Source organism: Hylobates moloch, unplaced genomic scaffold, assembly GCF_009828535.3.
Source record: "Hylobates moloch isolate HMO894 unplaced genomic scaffold, HMol_V3 SCAFFOLD_7, whole genome shotgun sequence".
Taxonomy (NCBI): Eukaryota; Metazoa; Chordata; class Mammalia; order Primates; family Hylobatidae; genus Hylobates; species Hylobates moloch.
In genome coordinates, this window is record NW_026652282.1 from 89,463,687 (window position 1) to 89,485,161 (window position 21,475).

Below are 21,475 nucleotides of genomic sequence, written 5' to 3' on the forward strand. Positions count from 1 at the left end.
GCCCCTTCTTCCCTCCCCTCCTCGGCCGTCCGGCCGCCTCGCCGCCATCCGTCACCTCGCAGCCTGCCGCACTCCTGGAGCGAGAGAGCGACGAGCGAGCCACGGCGATGGTGCCGCCCGCGGCGCAGCCATGAAGCCCGCCCGAGGAGCCCGCGCGCGCTGCTGCCATCCTGCCCGCAGCCCGCCGCCTGCGCGCCAGCTCCCCGCGTCCCGGGCCAGCTGCTGCCGCCCTGCCAACCTCTGCCCGCCCCGCCGCCCGGCGCCACTGAGCCCCAAGCCCGTGCCGGGCTCGGAAACACGGGCGCCCTAGTCCCGCTGCCGCCGCTGCCGCCGCCGCTGCGCCGCTGCTGCCGCGCCGCTGAGGAGGCGGAGGAGGAGGAGGAGGAAGAGGAGGAGGAGGAGGAGGAAGAAGAAGAGGAGGAGGAAGAGGAGGGGGAGGAAGGTAAGAGGCGCGCTGCCTTCAGGGGGGCGCGCCCGCTGTCTCAGCCCAACCGGGGGTGGGTCGCGGCGGGAGCGTTCCGCCCCGGGCCGGCTGGGGGGCGACTGGCGCTTGGGCGCCCCCGGGAGCCGGGGGCAGGGTGGGGGGCGCCGAGCGTCTGGCCGCCCGGAGTTTGGGCGGGCGGGGTAAAGGCCCGTTGCGTGCCCACTGCCCCGGCGAGTCTCTGGCTTGGCGGGCTCGTTTGGCCGCCGCGGGTGCGGGGTGAGGAGTCGAGCGCAGGGGAGTGCAGCGCGTTCATTATGGAGCCTTTGTGTGCGCGCCTGGGCTGTGGGCACAGTTGGGAGAGCTGGCGAGACGCGGGGCCTGGCTGCTGGGAGGTGGCCACTTAGCCGGGGTGCCCGGCGAAGCCCGAGCCCAGGGGCTGCCAGAAACAGCTGTCTGAAGCATGTGCGTGGTTCCCAGGGCCATGTTCACAAGCGGACACGGAGGCGCACACACACGCACACACAGCCTCACAACATACCCGGCGCTCAGCCACACAGTCAGCCCCATGCAAAGACCACACACACACACACACACACACACACACACAGAGAGAGAGAGAGAGAGAGAGAGAGAGCGCTACATTTGCCCCCTCCCACCAAGATGCTAATAAAGCTCAAACACATATACAGATACATGCACCTCCCCCCAGCGCTGCTAAAATATGCACACACATACACACTCCTCTACTCCCCAGCCTAGTGCTTTGGAGGTTGGAGAGTGTGTATGTGAGTGTGTGTGTGTTTTCTCTGAGTGATCTTGTGAAACTACATGACAACTGCACATTACTGCGGATCCAGTACCTGCTACTTCCCCCCAATACACATCCAGCAACCCCCCCATCACACGCAGCTACTGTAGACACCTCCACCAGAGCCCTTAAGAACCCCATTCTGGCAAAAAGCGTGCCCAAGTCTGGTAGTCATACCCTCCACGCTCGAGCTGCTGGGTTTCCTGCACACACACACCACACCCCCATACACACACACTGAAACCACTGCAGGGGCAAATGTTTGACACCTTCCCCCAGAAGCAGGTGGCACCTCCACCCTTGCAGCTGCAACTAAAGAGCCCCAGATCACAGCAAACGCCGAATTCTGCTAGACCTGCCCCCTCCCCTTGGCATCTTGGTCCAGGTGCAAAACCCTGGAGTCCACCGGGTGGTCTTAGCATCCTGCAGCTCTTACGGAGGGCGGGGCAGTCTCTGGACTCCTGCCTTCGGAGAAACTGCTATAAGCGCAAGGCTCCCTTGGGGGCGCCCTTCTCGAAGTGGAGGGTGGGGGATTCTATGCTGACTCAGAGCGAAGCACCAAGTGAGTTTTCCCAGCTGGAGACCGGGGTAAATGGCGAGCTCCACCTGGGCCTAGAGGACCCGGGATAGTGTGCCAGTTCAGCCACAGAGGCCCTCAGCTTGGAGGCCCTGTCCCTCCCTCGCCTTCCTTGCCCATGAAGCTCACTGCAGGAGAAGCAAGGGGAACCCAGCTGCCAGCTTCTTGGGAGCTAAGAGAGGCTTTTCTGGTGCTGTTTCCACTGAGCAAAGGGATCTTGCTCTACCCGGGGAGACCTCAACAAGACTTGGCGGTGCCCAAGCAAACATGCCAGCCTCTACCCAATTTCATGGCTTGTTATTTTGTTTGTTTGTTTTTGTTTTTCATGTGAGAGGACTAATTCAACCTTAGCAGCTTGTCATGAAGGCACCCCTGAGGTTAAATAAGGCATAATGTATTGTGGATGGGGGAAACAAGGCTGAGGGGAGCAAGGACTAGTGGGTTTCACTGTTTTAAGTAGAGATGCAGAGTTAGAATGTAGACCGTGGTAAAATCGTGACGGCGATGGCTTCGACGTCAGAGCCCCTTCCCTGCTCCTGCCCCTCCCGTCGGCTGCTCAGGGCTCCTCTGGGTCCTCTCCCCCACCCCCTTAGATTATTTAGGCGGGGCTTTGCTCACTGCTCCGGCAAATTTGATGACAGAATTCCTGCCAGGCCAAGGTGTTAATAGCTGATAGAGGTTTACTGCTTACACCTCACAGGTAACATTTGCATTTTTAAAGGAGACAGAGGAGTGACTCTGTTGGTGGGGCTTTCAGGCACCTGTGGCAGGACCCAGACAGGAGCAGTTTGTGGACAACGTCATCTGTCTACTCTACTGTCTGTGCCTAGGCCAGAGTTATGGGTGATGTGTGTGTGGGAGTGAGGGTGTCAGAAGGTGAGATGTAATTGTGGAGGGTTTTGAGGCCCACAAAGAGAAGGTTTCAATTGACTTGAGAGGCAATTGGGAGCCACTGCCGGATTCTGAGAAAGGAGGGAATAAGATATAAGCAGGAAAGAAACACTCATTGCTGCATGTGGAGAGAATATCCCCTATCTCTTGCTGGCACCCACCACCACAACTGCCTTGCAGTTGTGGGCTGAAGGCCACCAGGGAGAGGAGACTGGCCAGGGGAGGGTGGCAGGTGCCCCAGGCTTCTGGCCCTGAGGGTTTCCCATATGTGAAGCATTCTGCTGAGTGGCCAGACTATTGGCCTGAACTCAGTAAGTGCCCCCTCCAACATAAGCTCATGATGCTGTTGGTGCTATGGCTTCTTTGGATAGTGCAACAGAGCCTCTACCCCACTGGAGGAGAGGTCTGGGGACTCCTATGAGGCTGCGGGCTGCATTTAGAATGAGTCAGGGGACCCCTCCCTCTTGTAAGTGGTGCAGTCCGAGGGTCTTGAGAAGTGAGCTGTGTGGCCCAATTGGGGGATTTTGTGACCAACGACATCCTCTAGGAGCAGTAGTAGATTGAAAAAGTGCGGCAAGAAAGCCTTGGGATTGCTGATGACAGCAGCAAGCTGGGAAAGGCACTGGAGATGGGGGTGGGGGTGGGTAACAGAGGAGTCTCGGGTGGGATGGGTAGAGGAGAGGAATTGCCCCACCGCAGTAATCCTTACTTCAGCCCTTGGAGGGAGCATGGGTGGATGCAGGACAACGGAAGCACTCTGTACCCACCCTCCCCCACTACGCATAAATGATTGGGCTCCGTGGCTAATGCCTGATAAGGCACTTGGAGGGGCAGCACCAATGCAACAGAGGAAAGATCCCTGTTTTTGTGGCACCTCCAGGCTAACTGAAGCCATAAGACAGACATACATACACACACACACACACAAATACACACTCACATATCACACACAAGACACACATCCCTCAGGCACACCCTCACACCCCAACACATACCTGGGGCAAATTGTGGAAAGAGAGGCTCATGCAGACAAGCTTGGTTTTGGGGGGTTCGTGCCTTCACATATAGGCCCTAGCAAGCATTGCTAGGGGGACTAGAATTGATACCTATTGATACTAGATGAAGACCCTTAGCTTTGACAGGCCCCCTGGGAGGAAGCACACTCAAGTCAGCTTCCATTTGTGGGGCAGCCTTAAGGCCATTAGCATTCCCAGCAGTAAACTCTGTTCTGGCTCCTCTCTCAAAGACTTTTATTTTCCTTTTTACCATAAATTCAGAAACAAAAACATTCTCTTGCATTATCGGCAGCCAAAATGAAGGACTCTCAAAATGGGGTGGACCTAATTGTCTGCTGAGAAATCCTGGGACTAGGGGCAAAGGGGTAGGGTAGGGAGCAAATCCAGAGAAACATGCCATTTTCCCTCCTTTCCTCCCCTCAGCTGAGCTGCCAAAGGCAAGGACAGTGATCTTGGGGTTCTGTATTATTTCCCACCCGACAGGCAGAGCCCCCTTTTCTGAGACCTGAGGCACCATCCTTACAACAGAACATTAACAGCCTTGGCACATTAGTGCCCAATCCCTGGTAGTCAGAAAATGAGCCTGGAAATAGGAATATGTGTATAATGTGGGGTGGGGGAAGGAGAGAGAGGGAAAGAGGTGCTACTTGTGTATCTGTAGGAGCAGGTGTGTCTGTTTCTGTGTGTTCGTGTTAAGGAACATGAGAATGAGCAGGTGTGTGCACTCTTGCAGCTTTCTCAGCATGCGTGCCATAGCCAGTGTTTTTGCTCTAAGCCTCAAATTCACTTTGCCATTAGCCACACTACTAGCCACCCGCAGCTTTTGAAAGAGCTCTCTGCTAGGTTCTAATATCTGAGTCTCCTTCCAGCCAAGTGACCCCTCCTTTTTTCTTTTATTGCTAGTTCTTCTTACTACCCCTCAAATCTGGGTGTTCTCCAGCTCCTCTTGCTTTCCACTTTCTTTATTGACAAGGACACACAGGCATGCATGGCTTCCCTTCTCACCTCTTTACCAACCATTCCCATTTCTCTATCCCAAACTTAACCCCACTCCTGAGGTTCAGTCCTATATTTCCAGCTGCTTGCTAAACATTTCCTCTTGGATAGCTTGCTCTCAGACTCAGTATTCACAAACTCATCTCATTATTTCTCAGAGATGACTCACTCTTCTCACCTTTCTTTTACCATAAGGCTTCTAGTCTCCCAGACTAGAAACCTCAAAGCCATCTCTGACTCTTCCCCTATACCCCAGTCCACCCTGACTCCTGCCACCACCTCACAGCCACACTGCACTAGTCTCTTTCCTTTCCAGTCCATGATACACACAACTGCTAGATTAATGTTGTGGAATATCCTTTATTCATAATGCTTCTGATCATCATCCTTGGAGGGTGATACCTGATTGCCTGTGGGATAAATTTCAGCCTCCTTAGCCTGGCATTCAAAGTTCTCCTTGTGTGGACCTAACCCTGTGTATTCTTCCAACCCTATTTCTCACGCTTGGTCCACATCATTGATTCTCAAATTTTAATGTGTCTTAGAAGTGCTTGAGGAAGTTGTTATAATGCAGATTCCTGGGTCCCACCTCCTGAGCTTCTGATTCAGTAGGTCTGTAAGCTGGAGTCCAGGAATATGCATTTTAACGAGCTCCCCAAGTGATTTTGATACATTTGATCTACTTGTGAAACAAAGCCCTACATGGACCCTTCTACTCCAGCCAAGTTTCTTACCCCAGGATCTCCTAAACATGGCTTGTACATTTTTTTTGCCTCTATGTTTTTGTTCATTCCATTTCACTCACCAGGAATGCCCTTTCCTCTCTGCCTATGCTTCTCTCCTATTCAATATCACTATACCTATCCTTCAGCCCTACATTCAAATTCACCTCCTCTGTGAAATCTTCTCTGATCATTTTAGACTAAAGTGATCTCTCTCTCCTCTGAACTCCTCCGTCTGTAAAATACATTTGGGGCTGGATGTGGTGGCTCAGACCTGTAATTGTAACACTTTGGGAGGCTGAGGTGGGAGGACGGCTTGAGCCCAGGAGTTTGAAACCAGCCCTTGCAACATAGCGAGACCTTATTTCTACAAAAAACTAAAACATTAGCTGGGTATGGTGGTGCATACCTGTTATCTCAGCTACTTGGGACTACAGGGAGGCTGAGACGGGAGGATGGCTTGAACATGGGAGGTAGAGAATGCAGTGAGCTGTGGTCGCACCAATGCACTCCAGCCTGGGTGACAGAGTGAGATCCTGTCTCTAAATAAATAAATAAATAAAAATATATTTGGCAAGTACATCTTTTTTTTAAAATTTTTTTAAATCCCCATAGCATATGTGCCTAATACATAGTAGGTGCTCAATAGGCATATGTTGAGTTGGACCAAATACTTGTTGATTCATATTAGACAGGGATTCTATCGCATCTCCCCCTGCACATTAGTTCACAAAACATTTATTGAGCACCAATTATGTACAAGGCACTGTGCTAGTTGCTGTGGATAATACAAAAGATGAAGGAGGCTTCCTGTCCTTCTCCTTCTCAGTCATCTTTGAATTTACAGTGCCTAGTGCATAGAAGAGATACTTAATAAATATTTGTTGACTGCTCAAATGAATGACTTCATGAATAAGTGAAGGGATGAAGTTCAGACTGGAAAAATCTTGAGCAAGTACGTAGGGTGGCTGTGTCATAGAGAAATAGGGCAGGAATGGAAGATAAGGCTAGGAAGATAGAGTGGGTATAGTGGATGACTATTATTATTATTATTGTTATTATTTTTAGAGACAGGGTCTCACTCAGTTGCCCAGATGAGTGCAGTGGCATGATCATGGCTCACTGTAGCCTCGAACTCCTGGCCTCAAGTGATCCTCCCACCTTAGCCTCTCGAGTAGCTAGCTAATTTTTAGTGTTTTGTAGAGACAGGGTCTTGTTGTGTTGTCTAACCTGGTCTCCAATTCCTGGGCTCAAGCAATCCTCCCACTTCAGCCTCCCAAAGCACTGGGATGACAGGCATGAGCCACTGCGCCCAGCCTGTCTTTATTTTTTCTTATGAATATTTTCAACCTCAAAAAGATTAGAGAAAATAGTACAGTAACCCCCACATACTCATTATCCACATTAACTAGTTATCAGGACTTTGCCATATTTGCTTCACCTATCATGCCAAACATCGATCACATCATTTTATTCCTAATATTTCTCTATGCGTCTCTTAAAAACGGATATTTTCTAACATAACTACAGAACTGCTAATACACCTAACAAAAGTAACAATAATGCCTTTGTATTATCCATTACCCTGTCCATAATCACATGCCCTCAGTTGTCTCAAAACATGTTTTACAGTTGGTTTGTTTGACGGACGTTCCAAAAAAGTTCCACACATGACATTTGGTTGTTATGTCTCTAAAGGCCCTTTCAACAGCCCTCTCTCTTTGACTTGTCACAGAAATCAGGTTGTTTGCTCTGCACAATTCTCACATTCTGGTTTGTCCTCTTATTGTCAGTTAGCTTGTTCACCTATCCCCTATATTTTCTATAAATGGAAGTTAGCTCTGGGCTTGATTAGATTCAAGCTCATTTTTCTTTTTTTCTCGCTTTGGCATAATGATTCAAACAAGATCATTCTGGAGGCAGGAAGACCAGTTAGCAGGTTGTTACCATAGCTGGTTGGGGACAGAAAGAAGATGGGTGAATGTATTTGGAGGTAGAGGAAACCTGATTTACCTACCAATTGAATGCGTGGGGTGAGGAAGAAGGAAGAGTCAAAGATGATTCTAAGGCTTTGAGCCTGCATAACCAGGAGGGTACCAATGTCATCCTATGCGAAGGATGAGTTTTTAATGAGAGCAGCAGGTATCATGGTTAGATTAAAGGAGGAACTTTCTCACAGTAAGAGGCCATCTGCTCTGTTTTTTTTCCAGATAATACTATCTTTCCCAGAAAAAAATTAGATTCGTGGTATAGCTAAACGTTTGCTAACGTTTGGAAAACATTTGGAAAGGGACTCCTTATTTTTTGTTAACTAAAAATAGTTAAATTTCCAACCCCAGGGCCTTGAGAGGGAGGATAGTATGTACAATTCTGGATAGAGAGAAGGTAATGCTGATATCTCCCTTGCAGATGAGCCTACTGTCCCATATCATCATGGGTTTCTGAGTCATCAGGCTTGGGTAGGGGAGTGTAGGATGCCAGAACCTGGGATTTCTCTAGGCACAGCCAATGAGCATAGCTCAAGATCCATGTCTTTCCTTGATATTGCCTGAAGTCTCTATCCCACACTCACTCTTCCACCCAATATGGAGGCTGTGTGGACCCTCAGTGGACCATGGCAACAGTGTTCTTGCCAAGGTCAAAAATTGCCTAAAAGCCCTGGGATATTCACTGGACTCCGACAAAGCCCCAAGATTATTTCGACACCTCAGTAGGAACTTGCTTAAGTCGTTGAATTGGATTAGGTGAGAACTACTCTCAGCTCCATCCCATCATACCCTCCTTCATAAAGGCTTTTCTCTCTCTTCCTTCCCCTAGCTCATTTTTCTTCTTGCTTTTTCTTCTGCTCCCCCCTCCCTGCTCTTTCTCTTCCAGCATACATTTAATTCTCTCGAGTTAATCAAACACTGGCCCCTACAGCCCATTGTGTCTCAGATTGATCACTTAAGCAGCGTTATTGATTGCCCAGAAAACCTCAGGAGGTGAGAGTGTTCTGAAAGCTAGGATCTGACAGCTGATTGGCTGCCTGTGTCTCACTCGGCAGCCTCAGCTCCTCTGCCGTCTGGAACATCTTTTGAGAAAGGTGAGGGAATGAACAGGGGAGATCCTTAGAGGGCTTCACTTATCTCATCCTTCCTTCATACTGGAGTTAAGGCATGGGAACAGAAGTCTATTGACCACTCCAGGATCTAGCCCTGTACTAATGTTGTGGTGAAAAGGGGAAAGCAAAGGCCCTGCTCTCTGGAAATCCGTAATTTAACAGAAAAATAATACTCATTCATATGAAGTAACTAAGAATAATACAAGATGGAAAACAATTATGTGCCACATTTTTTTGCTCTAAACAGTAAGCACTGTAGGGGTTCAAAGCACAGAGAGAATGAGAGTGTGGGCTGGAACGAGGGGAGAAGTCTTCCCAGAAGAGTTTGAACCTGCGTTATGTTTTGAGTAACATGTGAGATTGAGATTGTTGACTAGAAAAAGAACAGGCTTCTGAGGGGGAGGCACAGTGTAGGGAAAAGGCTGGAGATGGAAATGGTCAGGGTGTTATCAAGAAAGGGTCAGAAAGAAGTCTGACTAGAGGAGAGGGTGTATATGCAGGCACAGTGGGGCAAAAATGATTGGCTGGGTATGGGACTCCCAGATTTGAAGAGTCTTTGACGTCAGAAGAACTTTGGACTTGGGGAAACCTTGGGGGCTGTCGGACAATTATGCATAGTGATTTAGGATGGTTAGCTATGCAGTTGGAAGCAGAATTGATTGGAATAGGGAGAGACTTGAGACCAGCCTGTAAGATACTACAGCAATCTAAGTGAGAGGTGATAAGGGTGGTGGCAGTGGGCATAGAGAGGAGGGTCAAATCCAAAAGGCTCTCAAGGCATTGGCATGGCTGATAAACTACCAAGTAGATTTTCTTGACTTGTTTTTGTCTCACTCGCTCCTTCCTCTTAGCCTCAATACTTACACTTTCTTTGCCTCATGCCCTCAGGACCTTAAGGTGGCAGAGTTTCTGGAGCTAAGATAACATTGGGCATTATAATCAGTTATCCATTCCAAGTAAAGTAGATGCGCACAGGGGCCTTGAGTACCATGACCTGAAACAGTGAGCAATGAGGAATCTGGCTGCAGAATGCAGTTGAGATGATAGCCAAGCTGGGGTGCTGAGTATTACATGCCCCAACAGGGAGGCCAGAGGCAGGCGATGCTTGCGTCTGGTCTGTTTCAAGTCCCCCAAGGCTTCTGAGAGCTGGTAAGAGTGAGGAGACATCTTTCAACTTCCCTGGTAGAATCAGTTTGAAAACTCTTCTGAGCACTTGGGAATCATCTCAGTGGAGGTCACACCTGTGCCAGAGTATGGCAAGAGCTACCACAGCACTTTGATGCCAGCTGGAGCCCTGTTGTTGCAGCTGGTATAAGGAAACTAAGTGAGGAGTCCACAGGTTGATGGGAGAGCCGTGGCCAGGGCCTCTGCCTGCTCACTTGCCTCCCCCACCAACTTTCCCCTCCCCACCCAATCCACTGAATATCAGCCCTGGGTAGGTGTCTGGGCCAGGTCTGCCAGCCCTGGATTGGAGGGAAATAGAGAACTGCAGATAAAGGGATATTTGTGAGATTTTAGTCTCCTTTTACTTGTTCTTCTTGTGGGAGCATATGATGCCTTGTAAAGATGAATGAGTACAGTAGTTCTGCTCAGGCTGTGGGCTCCTAACTGCCAAGGGAGCTCTGCTCTGAGGGCAGGACCACCCAATCAAACAGGCTTCTCCTTGCTTCTGATCCAAACCCACTGGGAAAACAGAGGAACAGATGGCTAGATTGGTAGATGAACACACGTGTGTGTGCGAGCGTGCATGCAAGCATACACACACACACACACACACACACACACACACACACACACACTGCATAGTCTGTCAATCAGCGGCCTCCAGCACTTCCCTGCTAAAGATTTCTGTTTTGATTTCTGTAAAGTCTTCTGATTGCAGATTTGAGGCAGGGGTGGTGGTTGGTGGCTAAGAAGTAGGCAGGTAGCCAGAGTGGAAAATGCTTATGCAGGTGAAGGATTGAGAAGAGAGAATGCAAGTCACTGACTAGGGTAGTTTGTATATTTACTACCCTTCTGATGGAAAAACCCATTTAAGGCAGAAAGAAGAGGGCATGATGGCAACAACTGGCTTAGGAGTCAACCAGGTAAGTGTCAAGGTCTCTCAATTTGGAGATTCTGCTACAATCTGTACTCACTGTTTCTCTCCTAAGTTTTGTCATTGGTTTATACATTTCTTCCTTCAGTAATTGTTCTCTTTATCATCCCACTTCTAACCTAGACCCAAGCAAGTTGGTTTCAGAAACTGAAGTACCCAGAGGATTTTTTTTTTTTTGACAGGGTCTCAGTCTGTTGCCTAGGCTGGAGTGCAGTGGCACCACCACGGCTCACTGCAACCTCTACCTCCCGGGCTCAAGTAATCCTCCCACCTCAGCCTCCCAAGTAGCTGGGACTACAGGTCCATGCCACCATGCCCAGCTAATTTTGTTTATGTTTTGTAGATATGAGCTGTCACTATGTTGCCCAGGCTGGTCTTGAACTCCTGAGCTCAAGTGATCCTACCACCCGGGCCTCCCAAAGTGCTGGGATTATAGGCATTAGCTACCATGCCTATAATGGTAGCCCCCAGAGGATGTTTTAAATAAATTTGCCTCCAATCCTGTATCCATATGGCCAGGAATCTGGATCTCGCTTTTGTGGACTGGGGTTCCGAAAACCAGCCCACTCACAGGGCTGACGAGGGTCCTGTGTGCCGCACTAGCCCTGTTGCCACCATCAGTGAAATTGCAGAGAATGCAGATATGATTAATAAAGTGAGTGTTGTTCCATATTCATCTCGTCACCTACAGTTGAGCTGTAATCTTTATAATATGTAGAGAAATCACTCACTGATAGAGGAAAAAGAGGGGGTTCTTTAAACAGACCCGCTAGTCCGCTGCTGCCACACAGTTTAGTGCCTGTCACCTGCAAAGTCCAAATCAGCATTGGCTGTTGGGTCTGCTTTCTTTTCTTCCCCCGACCCGCTTTAGAGATTTCCACACTTAGTCTAAATATAGCTTGTCCTGCTTTGGAATTCTAGGTGATTGCTGGAAATGATAAAGTCTGGCCTTTAACCGGAGCTTCAGTTGCATTTCATTATTACCTTTAAGGACATTCTCTCTTTGGAGTTTACCATCATTTAAAATTCATCACATCTAGAAGCAAACTCAGGATCTCTTCTCCAACCTTACCCTCCACGCTGAAAGCTCCTGCCCCTCTTCAGCAGGCTGTATCTTTGTCTCTATCAATGACACCATCATTCTTTTGATAGCCCAAGGCCTGAGACTTGGAATCAATCACTCCCTCCCCACTCCAGTCAGTCACCACAGTTCATCTCTTGGCAGTTCATCTCTCACAGGTGCCTCATGAATCCACCCCCTCTTGACCATTCCCACTGCCACCATCATAGCCTAAGCTCTCATTACCTCATGCTTAGATTACTGCAGCAGCCTCCTAACTGGTCACTCTGCATCCAGCCTCCCCATCAGCACCAAGTGATCCTTCAATGCTGCTGCCAGAGGAATCTCCTTAAATCATCTTTCATTATGTCATTCCCTGCTCAAGAACCTATAATAGTGCCCTTTTGCTTACTATATCAAATAGAAGCTCCTCTTCCTGGTATATGAGGCCTGCCTTCCACAACAGCTGGAATTCACTATACATATACATATACACATACATATACGTATACGTATACGTACACGTGTGTGTGTGTCTGTGTGTCTCTGTGTGTGTATCCCTCTGCCCCACTTCTTCCCAACGCCCAGACTCCCCTAGCCTCCTTACTCTTCCTGTCCACTGTACCCCACTTGGTGCTTACTCTTATCCCTGCAGTCATTTTTTTTTTCTTCCCCCAGCCTGCAGTGGCCCCCTTTGCTCCATCTCTGGAAATCCTTCCATCATATCCTCTAACCAACAAGCTCAAGTCCAGCCTCTGCTATGAAGACTTCCTGATTATTCTAGCTCTCATTGGCTGCCCCCGTTTTTAAAATTATAATTTTTCCCTTATCATAAAAGTAATATCTATGCATAGTAGAAAACTTTGAGAATACAGAAAAATATAGAGGAAAAAAAAGCACCCACAATTCCACCTCTTCCTTTTTGGAATCTGAACAGTCTTTCCACCACAATTCAACACTTGATCCCACCATCTCATATTACTTTAATTTTTCTTTCTCCCCAGCTAGAGAGTGAACTCTTCAGGGGCCTCTTTCATCAAGGTATCCTCCAGGCCTGATCCAGACACACATTGCAGAGGCTCAGCAAACACTAATTAGTAGAGAAGGGGAGATGAACTGTACATCATCCAGGCTGTATCTTCCGCACCCTCCACCATGGCCTAGGGTAGAGGGGTGCATGTTTCAGCATCAGGGCTTGGGGTTTCATGCCCCACACAGCCAATGGCTCTGTTACTTCCTCTTCCAGGTGAGGAATGATGCACCTGGAGAGAAGGGAATGCACATCAAGAGAGGGCTGAAAGCTTAGGGTGCAAAATGCCCTGGAATTCTGCTGCGTCGGATGACACAATCCCCTTGCCATAGTAGATTTTTACCTCTTTAAGAAGCCCCTGGAAACGTTAATTCATCCTGGTGGCCAGAATCAGCTTTTCCTAATATTTTGGCATTAACTGGCAAGAATCCACAGTTGCCCCCTTTGCCCATCATATTAAAGGGAAATCTCTCATCTGGGTCTTTGCAGACCACCTGCCAGTTCATTTGCCTTCCTTGTTTCTCACTAAAGTATTTCTCCTGATTTCACCAACTAATCCCTTCACTTTAACCAAGCCAGCCAATGTGCGATCTCCTCAAAAACTGAATTTCAGTTATCTGCTGTCTGCCACCACCCCCACAACCTCAGCTCCAGGCGCAGCTCAGGGTAGTCCTTCTTACATAAATACTGTCCCTATTTTTCTCCACCACTGAGGTTTGTGACCCCCAGCAACATGATCTGCATTGACCTCATACTCAGTGTGCAATCTTCTGGGTGCTTGTGTAATTATTTTGTTTTAAAATATTAATATGTACTTGCTATTATATGATCATATCAAAGTGTTCCCCAGCTGTTTCCCATTTGGGTTTTATGAAAAGCATTAGGCAGAGTGTGGACTCTGGAGTCGGCCTTACCATTTTGTGTATTTCATATTTGAATACACATTTTTAACATTTCTGAAACTGAAATGCTTCTTATGATCTATGGTTCATTGTAGTTTAATTTGGCAGTATTTCTTCTTTGTTAGGGAAATCTGAGAAAATGTTGCCTCTTACAGTTGATAGCATCTTAGAGTCAATGAAATGCAGTACTATGTTACTTAACCTCTCTGAGACCCAGTTCCTTTATCTGCAAAATACCTATGTCAGGAGGCTATTGTTGCGAGAACTCAAAGATAATATTTCTATAGCACTCAGCACAGGGCTAAGTGCTATACTTCCCACTTTGGTAGAGGCTCAATAAATGTTAGCAATTGTAATCCCCACACTATATTAACTGTAAACCCCACAAGGGCAAGAACATGTTGTTTCCTCTTCTAGCAGATGGTCTGATGTGAAGGATGGAAAAAGGTTCCCTTTCTAAAAATATCTCCTTGCTGGACTGCCAAACAGACAAAATTTCAACATTAATCACTCCTTCGAGTTAAGGCATTATCTCCAGAAGACCTCTGTTAAAACGCAAATATGTCACTTGGGAGGGTAACACATTAATTCATTAGCATTTCTGATCCCATTAGTGCAGATTAGTTTATCAGATTAACTAGCTGTCACCAAGCAAACCCTGAGAGCCCTAGTATGGGGGATGGTAAGACGTGATGATTTCAGGTGGAAGTGGAGCTAGGGGACCAGGTAGTCCTGAGTTTGGGGCCACCTCTAATCTAATCTTGCCTTTTGGGATTTGTTTGTAGGTAAGATTGTGGCTCTTTTCTGTGATAAACTAGAAAAGGTCTCAGTGACATAGACAGAAACACGTGGGTGGGAGGAAATGCAAAGCTGGAAGGGACGTTGGGCCTTAGAGATCATCTAATCCATTCTCCCCCTCAAATTTTTAGCTCTCATCATCAAGGCATTCACTGCCTCCCAAGGTAGCCTATTCTGTTGAACAACTCTAATTAGCACATTTTTTGATAGCGAGCTAATAGCAATCTTATACTTCTTTCCTCCTTCCTTTTGGCAGCCCCTTTAAAATATCTGAATATAGCTATCACGTTCCCTCAAGTCTGTCTATCTTTTGACTTTTATTTTTATGTTTATTTATTTTTTGCTAAATCTACCCAGTTTGCTCAGTGATTCCTTTTGTGATATGGTTCCACAGCTGAGCTTCTGAACCTGGAGGTCCGTGAACCTCCTGAAATTTTATGTAGAATGTTGGCTTGTATCTCCATGTCTAGAAAATGTCCTAGCCTATTGACCCACTAGCATATTAGTCACTTTCCTTTGGCAACACTCCAATTTGTAAGGCTGCCTCTTAGGGGTCCTTTCCAGAACTGAGCACAGTACTCCTAAAGTACTCAGAGTAGCACAGAGTACAGTAGCCAGAGTGCTTTTATTAGCTGCCTGATGTTGCACAGTTCTCAACTTTGCAGAATTCTCAATTTAATGGATGAGAACTTCCTATTCTTAGGTAGCTGATGCCTCCCAAGATTAGGTCACCTGATTCAAAAGAACACCTTGGTGTTCACCCCGCCCAGTTCACCAGGTTGATGAGCATCTCAGCTGTTTTAAGGGGAGCTACTGGAGGTCACTTTTGGGGACCTATCTGGTCAGGACACTTAATAAGCTGGCAGAGAAACAGTGTGACTGAGTACAGCCCTCAAGTTCTCTCCAGTGCCTCCCATTTTTCTAATACCGTGCACAATAAAGAAGTGACTGGCTCATGCACATATATGGGAGAACCCAGAGAGAGGACCAGTGCTCCCAGCTAGCCTTTCTTGAGGCATCATGCCCAGTGGGGTGTAGAGAATACAGTCTGGGGGACTGGTGGTGTCAGTGAAGAACAAAGTCACAAATGGCAAATGATTCAGGAAGGACCTGATTCAGCTATCAAACATGAGTGTATCAACGTGAGAAATAGACATGTCTAGGCTGGGCGCGGCGGCTCACACCTATAATCCCAGCACTTTGGGAGGTCAAGGTGGGCAGATCACTGTATGTCAGGAGTTTGAGACCAGCCTGGCCAATGTAACAAAACCCTGTCTCTACAAAAAATACAAAAATTAGCCAGGAATAGTAGTGCGCACCTGTAATCCCGGCTACTCAGGAGGCTGAGGGAGGAGAATGACTTGAACCCAGGAAGCGGAGGTTGCAGTGAGCCAAGATTGTGCCACTGCACTCAGCCTGGGTGACAGAGTGATACAGCGTCTAAAAAAAGAAAAAGAAAAAAGAAATAGACATGTCTTGAGATAGGCTCTCCTCTATTCCCTCCATACTACTCTCCCAGACACAGCACACACACAAAAAGTATTAAAGACACTTAGGACTATATGAGATTGGAGCAGGCCAATTGGTAAGTGACAACCACCTATAATGTGTGGCACGAAACAGCCAGATCACCAGGGTCCTCTGGTCATTTATATCTTCCCTATGGCCTGGTGGTTGATCCAGTCTAACCATCACTGCCTTCTCTAACTGTAAGGGTGCCTGACTTGCCCACCATTACAGTCACTGTTTAAAGTTTAAATATTAAGGACTGTTATGAAATGCAACTAAGTTATCTGAGAGGGGAAATATGTCAAATAGAATACTGGTCCTTTAAGCTGCTCTACCAAAAAGAAAAGAAAAAAAAATCCGTGGCTGGCCAAATAAGTTTGAGAAATGCTGTATACCTACCTCTCTTAGAGCTTTGTAATGCACATTAGCATATGAAAGGCTCTGAGAAGTTTTGCAGTAGAGAAACTTGCTAAAAACATAGTTTTGTGGCCTCCAATACTTATTTGACTATAGGTCGCCATCTCCTTCTTTTCCTCCTCAAATATACCTTATTAACAGCCACATAACAGCTGTGGAGAATAAAGCTTTGGGCCATGACCATTTCACACCTTGCCGCACAAATGACTCAATGCGCCCAACGTTCTGCAGAAATGGGACAGGGACAGGTGAATTTTGTTTTGTGGGGAGGTTGTGCAAGACTCTTGGGGCAGGGAGAAATCCCTGGGAGTCTGGGAGAGGGGACCTCAAAATGGAGATGAGGACCGGACAGGGAATGCTGGAGACCAGCTCCCCCTACCTCACAGTTTTGCCACTGGCCAGCCCTGATAGATTCTGTGCTCTCTGCACTGAGCCAACAGTGAACAGAGTGGAGCAGCTTTGGCCAGGCTAGGACCCTGCAGGGCCGTTTGTGGTCATTGGCTTCTCAGCTGGGGGCTTTCCACTTTCATTCCCTGTCCTGTTGCTCTCCACTTCCCTCCCTGGGCCTCTGGCGCATTTTCTATTTCCCAGTCTACTAGTGGATCCGTTTCATTTGGGTCTTGTTCTTTCCTTTTCCCTTCAGTGGGACTGAGAAGGCCTTTGAGTTTGCTGCTGCCGAAGGGAAGAAGGAGAGGATGGAGTGAGAGGAAAGGCAAGGAAAATCACATGGCCTCTTCTGCAGTGCGTGGAGCAAGTTTGTATTTTCCCTGGACCCTCAGAGCAGGAATGGGCCCTTTTATAGTCACCACTGGGCCTTGGGGCAAGGGGTACCATAGATTCCTCTGGAAGCAAAGAAAACTCCCACCTTTAGCCAAGAGACTCTAAGAGGAGTTGACAGTCAGAAAGGCCAAGAAAGGACTGACTCCAACACCTCCCCCCACTGACCCCATTCACAGTCCGTAGCATTCTGGGAACCAGAAAGACATGAGTCTGGAGTCCAGCTGATATCTGTTGAAATTGAGTCAGGTTGGAGGTGTGTGCCTGTGTGTGTGTGTGTGTGTGTGTGTGTGTGTGTGTGTGTGAGAGAGAGAGAGAGAGAAAGTATACATGTATGAAGGTAAATCTGCAAGGTTGAATTTTTCCTGACTGGAGAGGCCTGAGAGACACCCAGATTTTTGCAGGGGTACATCAGGATCACAAGAAGTCACTTGTCAGTGAGGAGAAGTAATACATTCTTTACAGTGTGATAGCCCTTTTGTCATCAATGAAACAGATAAGCTGTAGGAAGATGGAGCAGAATTGTTTTTTTCCATTTAGTGTGCAAAAGTGTAAATGTGAGTGTGAGTGTGTGTGTGTGTGACAGAGAGAGAGTGCAAGCACATGTGTGTTGGCCTCTGAGGACTGACTCCAACACCTCCCCCCACTGACCACGTTCACAGTCCATAGGCACAGGCTCATAAAGAGACCTAAGCACAGGACTATAGATAAGTAGTCCCTTACTACTTATAGGGGATTTCCTTTCCCCTCACACCTTATGACTACATCACTAAAGGTCTATTTATCATAGTTCCTTTTACATGGAACATCATGTCTGGCTGATTTCCCCTAGTTTTAATGCTTCTAATACCAATGACTCAAGATCCTCACTAGGCAGTTTATTCTGCTCCCTAACTGCATTAAGGTTAGGAAATGGGCTTTTCCCCCTCTCTCACTAGATTATTTCTGTTTTTAGATGTGAAGAGCCTAGGCCTCTCTCTCTCTCTCTCCCTCCCTCCCTCTCTCCATTTTTCCTCATCCACACCAGGGTCACTGAGGCCTGCAGTATTATTCCACATTCCTACTCAGACAGAGACTCCCAGAGTTTGCTTTGCAGCCTCAAAATGTCCTAGCCACCTTGCAGTTTGGGTACCGAATGCCCCCTCCTGTTCTAAGACCAAGATTTCCTTAGATTTCCTTTTCTTCAACATATATTGATGGCCTTCAGCTTTTGCCTGTCTGGTAGGCCCTTCTATCTTTCCTTTTGACTTCTTTGTGGCTTCTCCACTACAAAGACTCTTTCCACTACCCAGAAACTGCAGAAAGCCTGCCAATCTTCCCACTCCCACATCGGGCTTCTGCAGATCACTCCTTTGGAAAGTTCAAGACTAGAACTTTGTGCAGTCAAAAAGCCCACCCCTACTCTACTTCTCCCCATCGTGTGGTTAAATGGATGAAAACATTGAGGCATGGGCAAGAACAATTTTACTCTCTAAAGTATGGTCTCAGGATTTACTAGATGCCATGGAAAACTGAAGACAATAACATAGGCCTTGCCCTTATGAAACTTGTTCTCTAGCTAGGGAAAAGCACACAAACGAACTTGCAGGTGAAATATTTTTTTCGTTCAACCAACAAATATTCATTGATCACCTCGTGCCAGGCTCTGTTCTAGATGCTGGAGGTACCATGGTGAACAGGACAGACAAAATCCCTGCCCTGCTGGAGCATGTGTTTTAATAGGGACACATGTTTAAAAGTGAACAAATAAATAATCACAATTTATATTGATATGTGCTAGGAAGGAGAGAAACAAGGGGCTGTGCTGAGGAGTAACAGGAAGCTACTTCAGCTAGAGCAGCAAGGAAAGGCTTCTCTGAAGAGGTGACATTTGAATTAAGAATTGAATGGCCTGAGAACAGTCTACATTGCGTGCCTCAGACTACAGATAGCATCAGATTTCAGAAATAAGAAAAATGTGGGCAGGAAAAACTGGGGAAGACTTTCGGGAGGAGATGGGGTCTGGCTCAGTCCAGTGCATGAGACAGAGCTTTGGCCACCAGCTTTGCAGCATTGGCCTCACTTTGGCAAAACTGAGAGATACACCTCCACTTGGGTAGAGGATCCATAGTCTTCTCTTTGGAATTTCACACAACCACTGTAAGAGAAAGGGTCTTCAACATTTCTCCAGATGATCTGACTATAAAACCCTTTCGTATTTCACACCTAATTGTTTCCAACAAACATTGATGATTTTCAAGTGGGAGAAAATCAGGAAGATGATATATGGGGAAACCAGGGGATTATTGTAGCTACAGGTAGAAGTTATGTGGTGGAGAAGAGAGAACAATATGTAGAGTGGGGGTGGATTATGGTAAGGGTCATGAAGAGGACTTTGGACTTGATCCAGTAGGCATTGAAAAACTGCTGTAGGTTTTTGAGCAAGGAAATGTATATTAGTCCATTTTCACACTGCTGATAAAGACATACCTGAGACTGGGCAATTTACAAAAGAAAGAGGTTTATTGGACTACAGTTCCACATGGTTGGGGAGGCCTCACAATCATGGCAAAAGGCAAGGAGAAGCAAGTCACATCTCACGTGGATGGCAGCAGGCAAAGACGGCTTAAAATGGTTTTAAAACCATCGGATCTCATGAGACCCATTCACTGTCACGAGAACAGCATGAGAAAGACCTGCCCCCATGATTCAGTCATCTCCCACTGGGTCCCTCCCACAACATATGGGAATTATGGGAGCTACAAAATGAGATTTGGGTGGGGACACAGAGCCAAAGCATATCAAAATGAAAGGAAGAAAAGGATAGAAAGAAAGGGCTCTAATACCTCTTGGTAACCAGAATCCTTCCTTTTGCCCAACACGTGTGAACTTCCCATGAGTAATATGGTTATGAGCATGGGCTCAAATCCCAGCTCTGCCACTTAGTGACTGTGAACTTGGACAAGTTGCTTAACTCCTCTGTGCCTCACTTTCTTCCTCTTTAGAATGGGGTGGTTATGAGGATTAAATGAGTTAATAATTGTGAGGTGCATAGAACAGTGCTTATTTAGTTAGTACTCAATCAACTTTAGCTATCATTATCCAAAGAGGAAACTGGTACGAGGAGGGTACAGTCTGGATACTGCCCTTAATTTGTATATTTGGGTCAAAGTTTGATCATCTGAGGATTCTAAGACACTGTGAACATTGCCTAGGCTTAGGACTCACTGTATGCAAGGTAACGGTGGACACTCTGCCCCAATAATCTTTTCTATTAGCCTTCCGCCAGCATCCGAAATCCCCAGTGTTCATTAGTAGCAATCTGAAGACTCAAGTATTTTTAACTGAATTAAGGTCTCGTCTTGTCTGGCAGTAAAAAAAAAAAGAAATTGAACATTAGATCACCAGCCATTGTCAATTGGGATAAAGCAGAGCTTTGAGGAAATGAATACTATTGCTCTATAACAAATTGTCCCAACATTTAGCCAATAAACAAGAATAAACATCATCTTACAGTTTCTGTGGATCAGGAACTTGGTTATGACTTAGTTGGGTGGTTCTGGCTCAGGGTCACTCATGAGATTGCATTCAAGCTGTGGGTCAAGGTTGCAGTATCTGAAGACTCAACTGGGGCTGACGGATGTGCCTCCAAACTCACTCATGTGGTGCTGGCAGGCTTCGTTTCCTCACAGGCTGTTGGACTGAGAGTTTCTGTACCTTGTCATGCCATTTGGGCCTCTCTATTAGGTTGTTCCTCACAACACAGCAGCTTGCTTTCTGTGGCATGATTGATGAGACAGAGAGAGTGCACATCTAGGCCAGCCCAAGGCAGAAGCCACAGTCTTTTTATAACCTTGTCTTGGAAGCTATATCCTATCACTTCTGCCATATTCTATTCATTAGAAGTGAGTTACTAGGTTCAGACCATGCTCAGGGGAGGGGATACACAAGGGTGTGAACATCAGGAGGTGGGGATTATTTGGCAACATTTTACAGGCTGGCTATCACAGATGGATAAGTATTGATGGTAGGAGGTAAAAGAAAAGGCTGTAGTGAAATGAAAAATTGGAATCTCCTGGCTAATTGGAAGCCAGCATAAATAATTACTGGACTTAGTGGTAGCCAAAAGTGTTGGGTACCTAAAGAGCAAAGAGAGGAACCAAAGGGTGGGTGGTGGTACCTGGAAGGTATTTGACCCACACCCAGGGTTGCTGAAGTCCTGGGACCCTCCTTAGATCCAAGCTCAAGTTTGTTGTGCAGAGTATCACCTGCCTTTGCTCAGAAAGCCCAGCCCTATGGGAGTGGCCAGGGAATAAGGAGAAAGCTAGGATGAGGCCCACGAAGCTCAGTGGCAGCAGAAGCAGGAGAGTG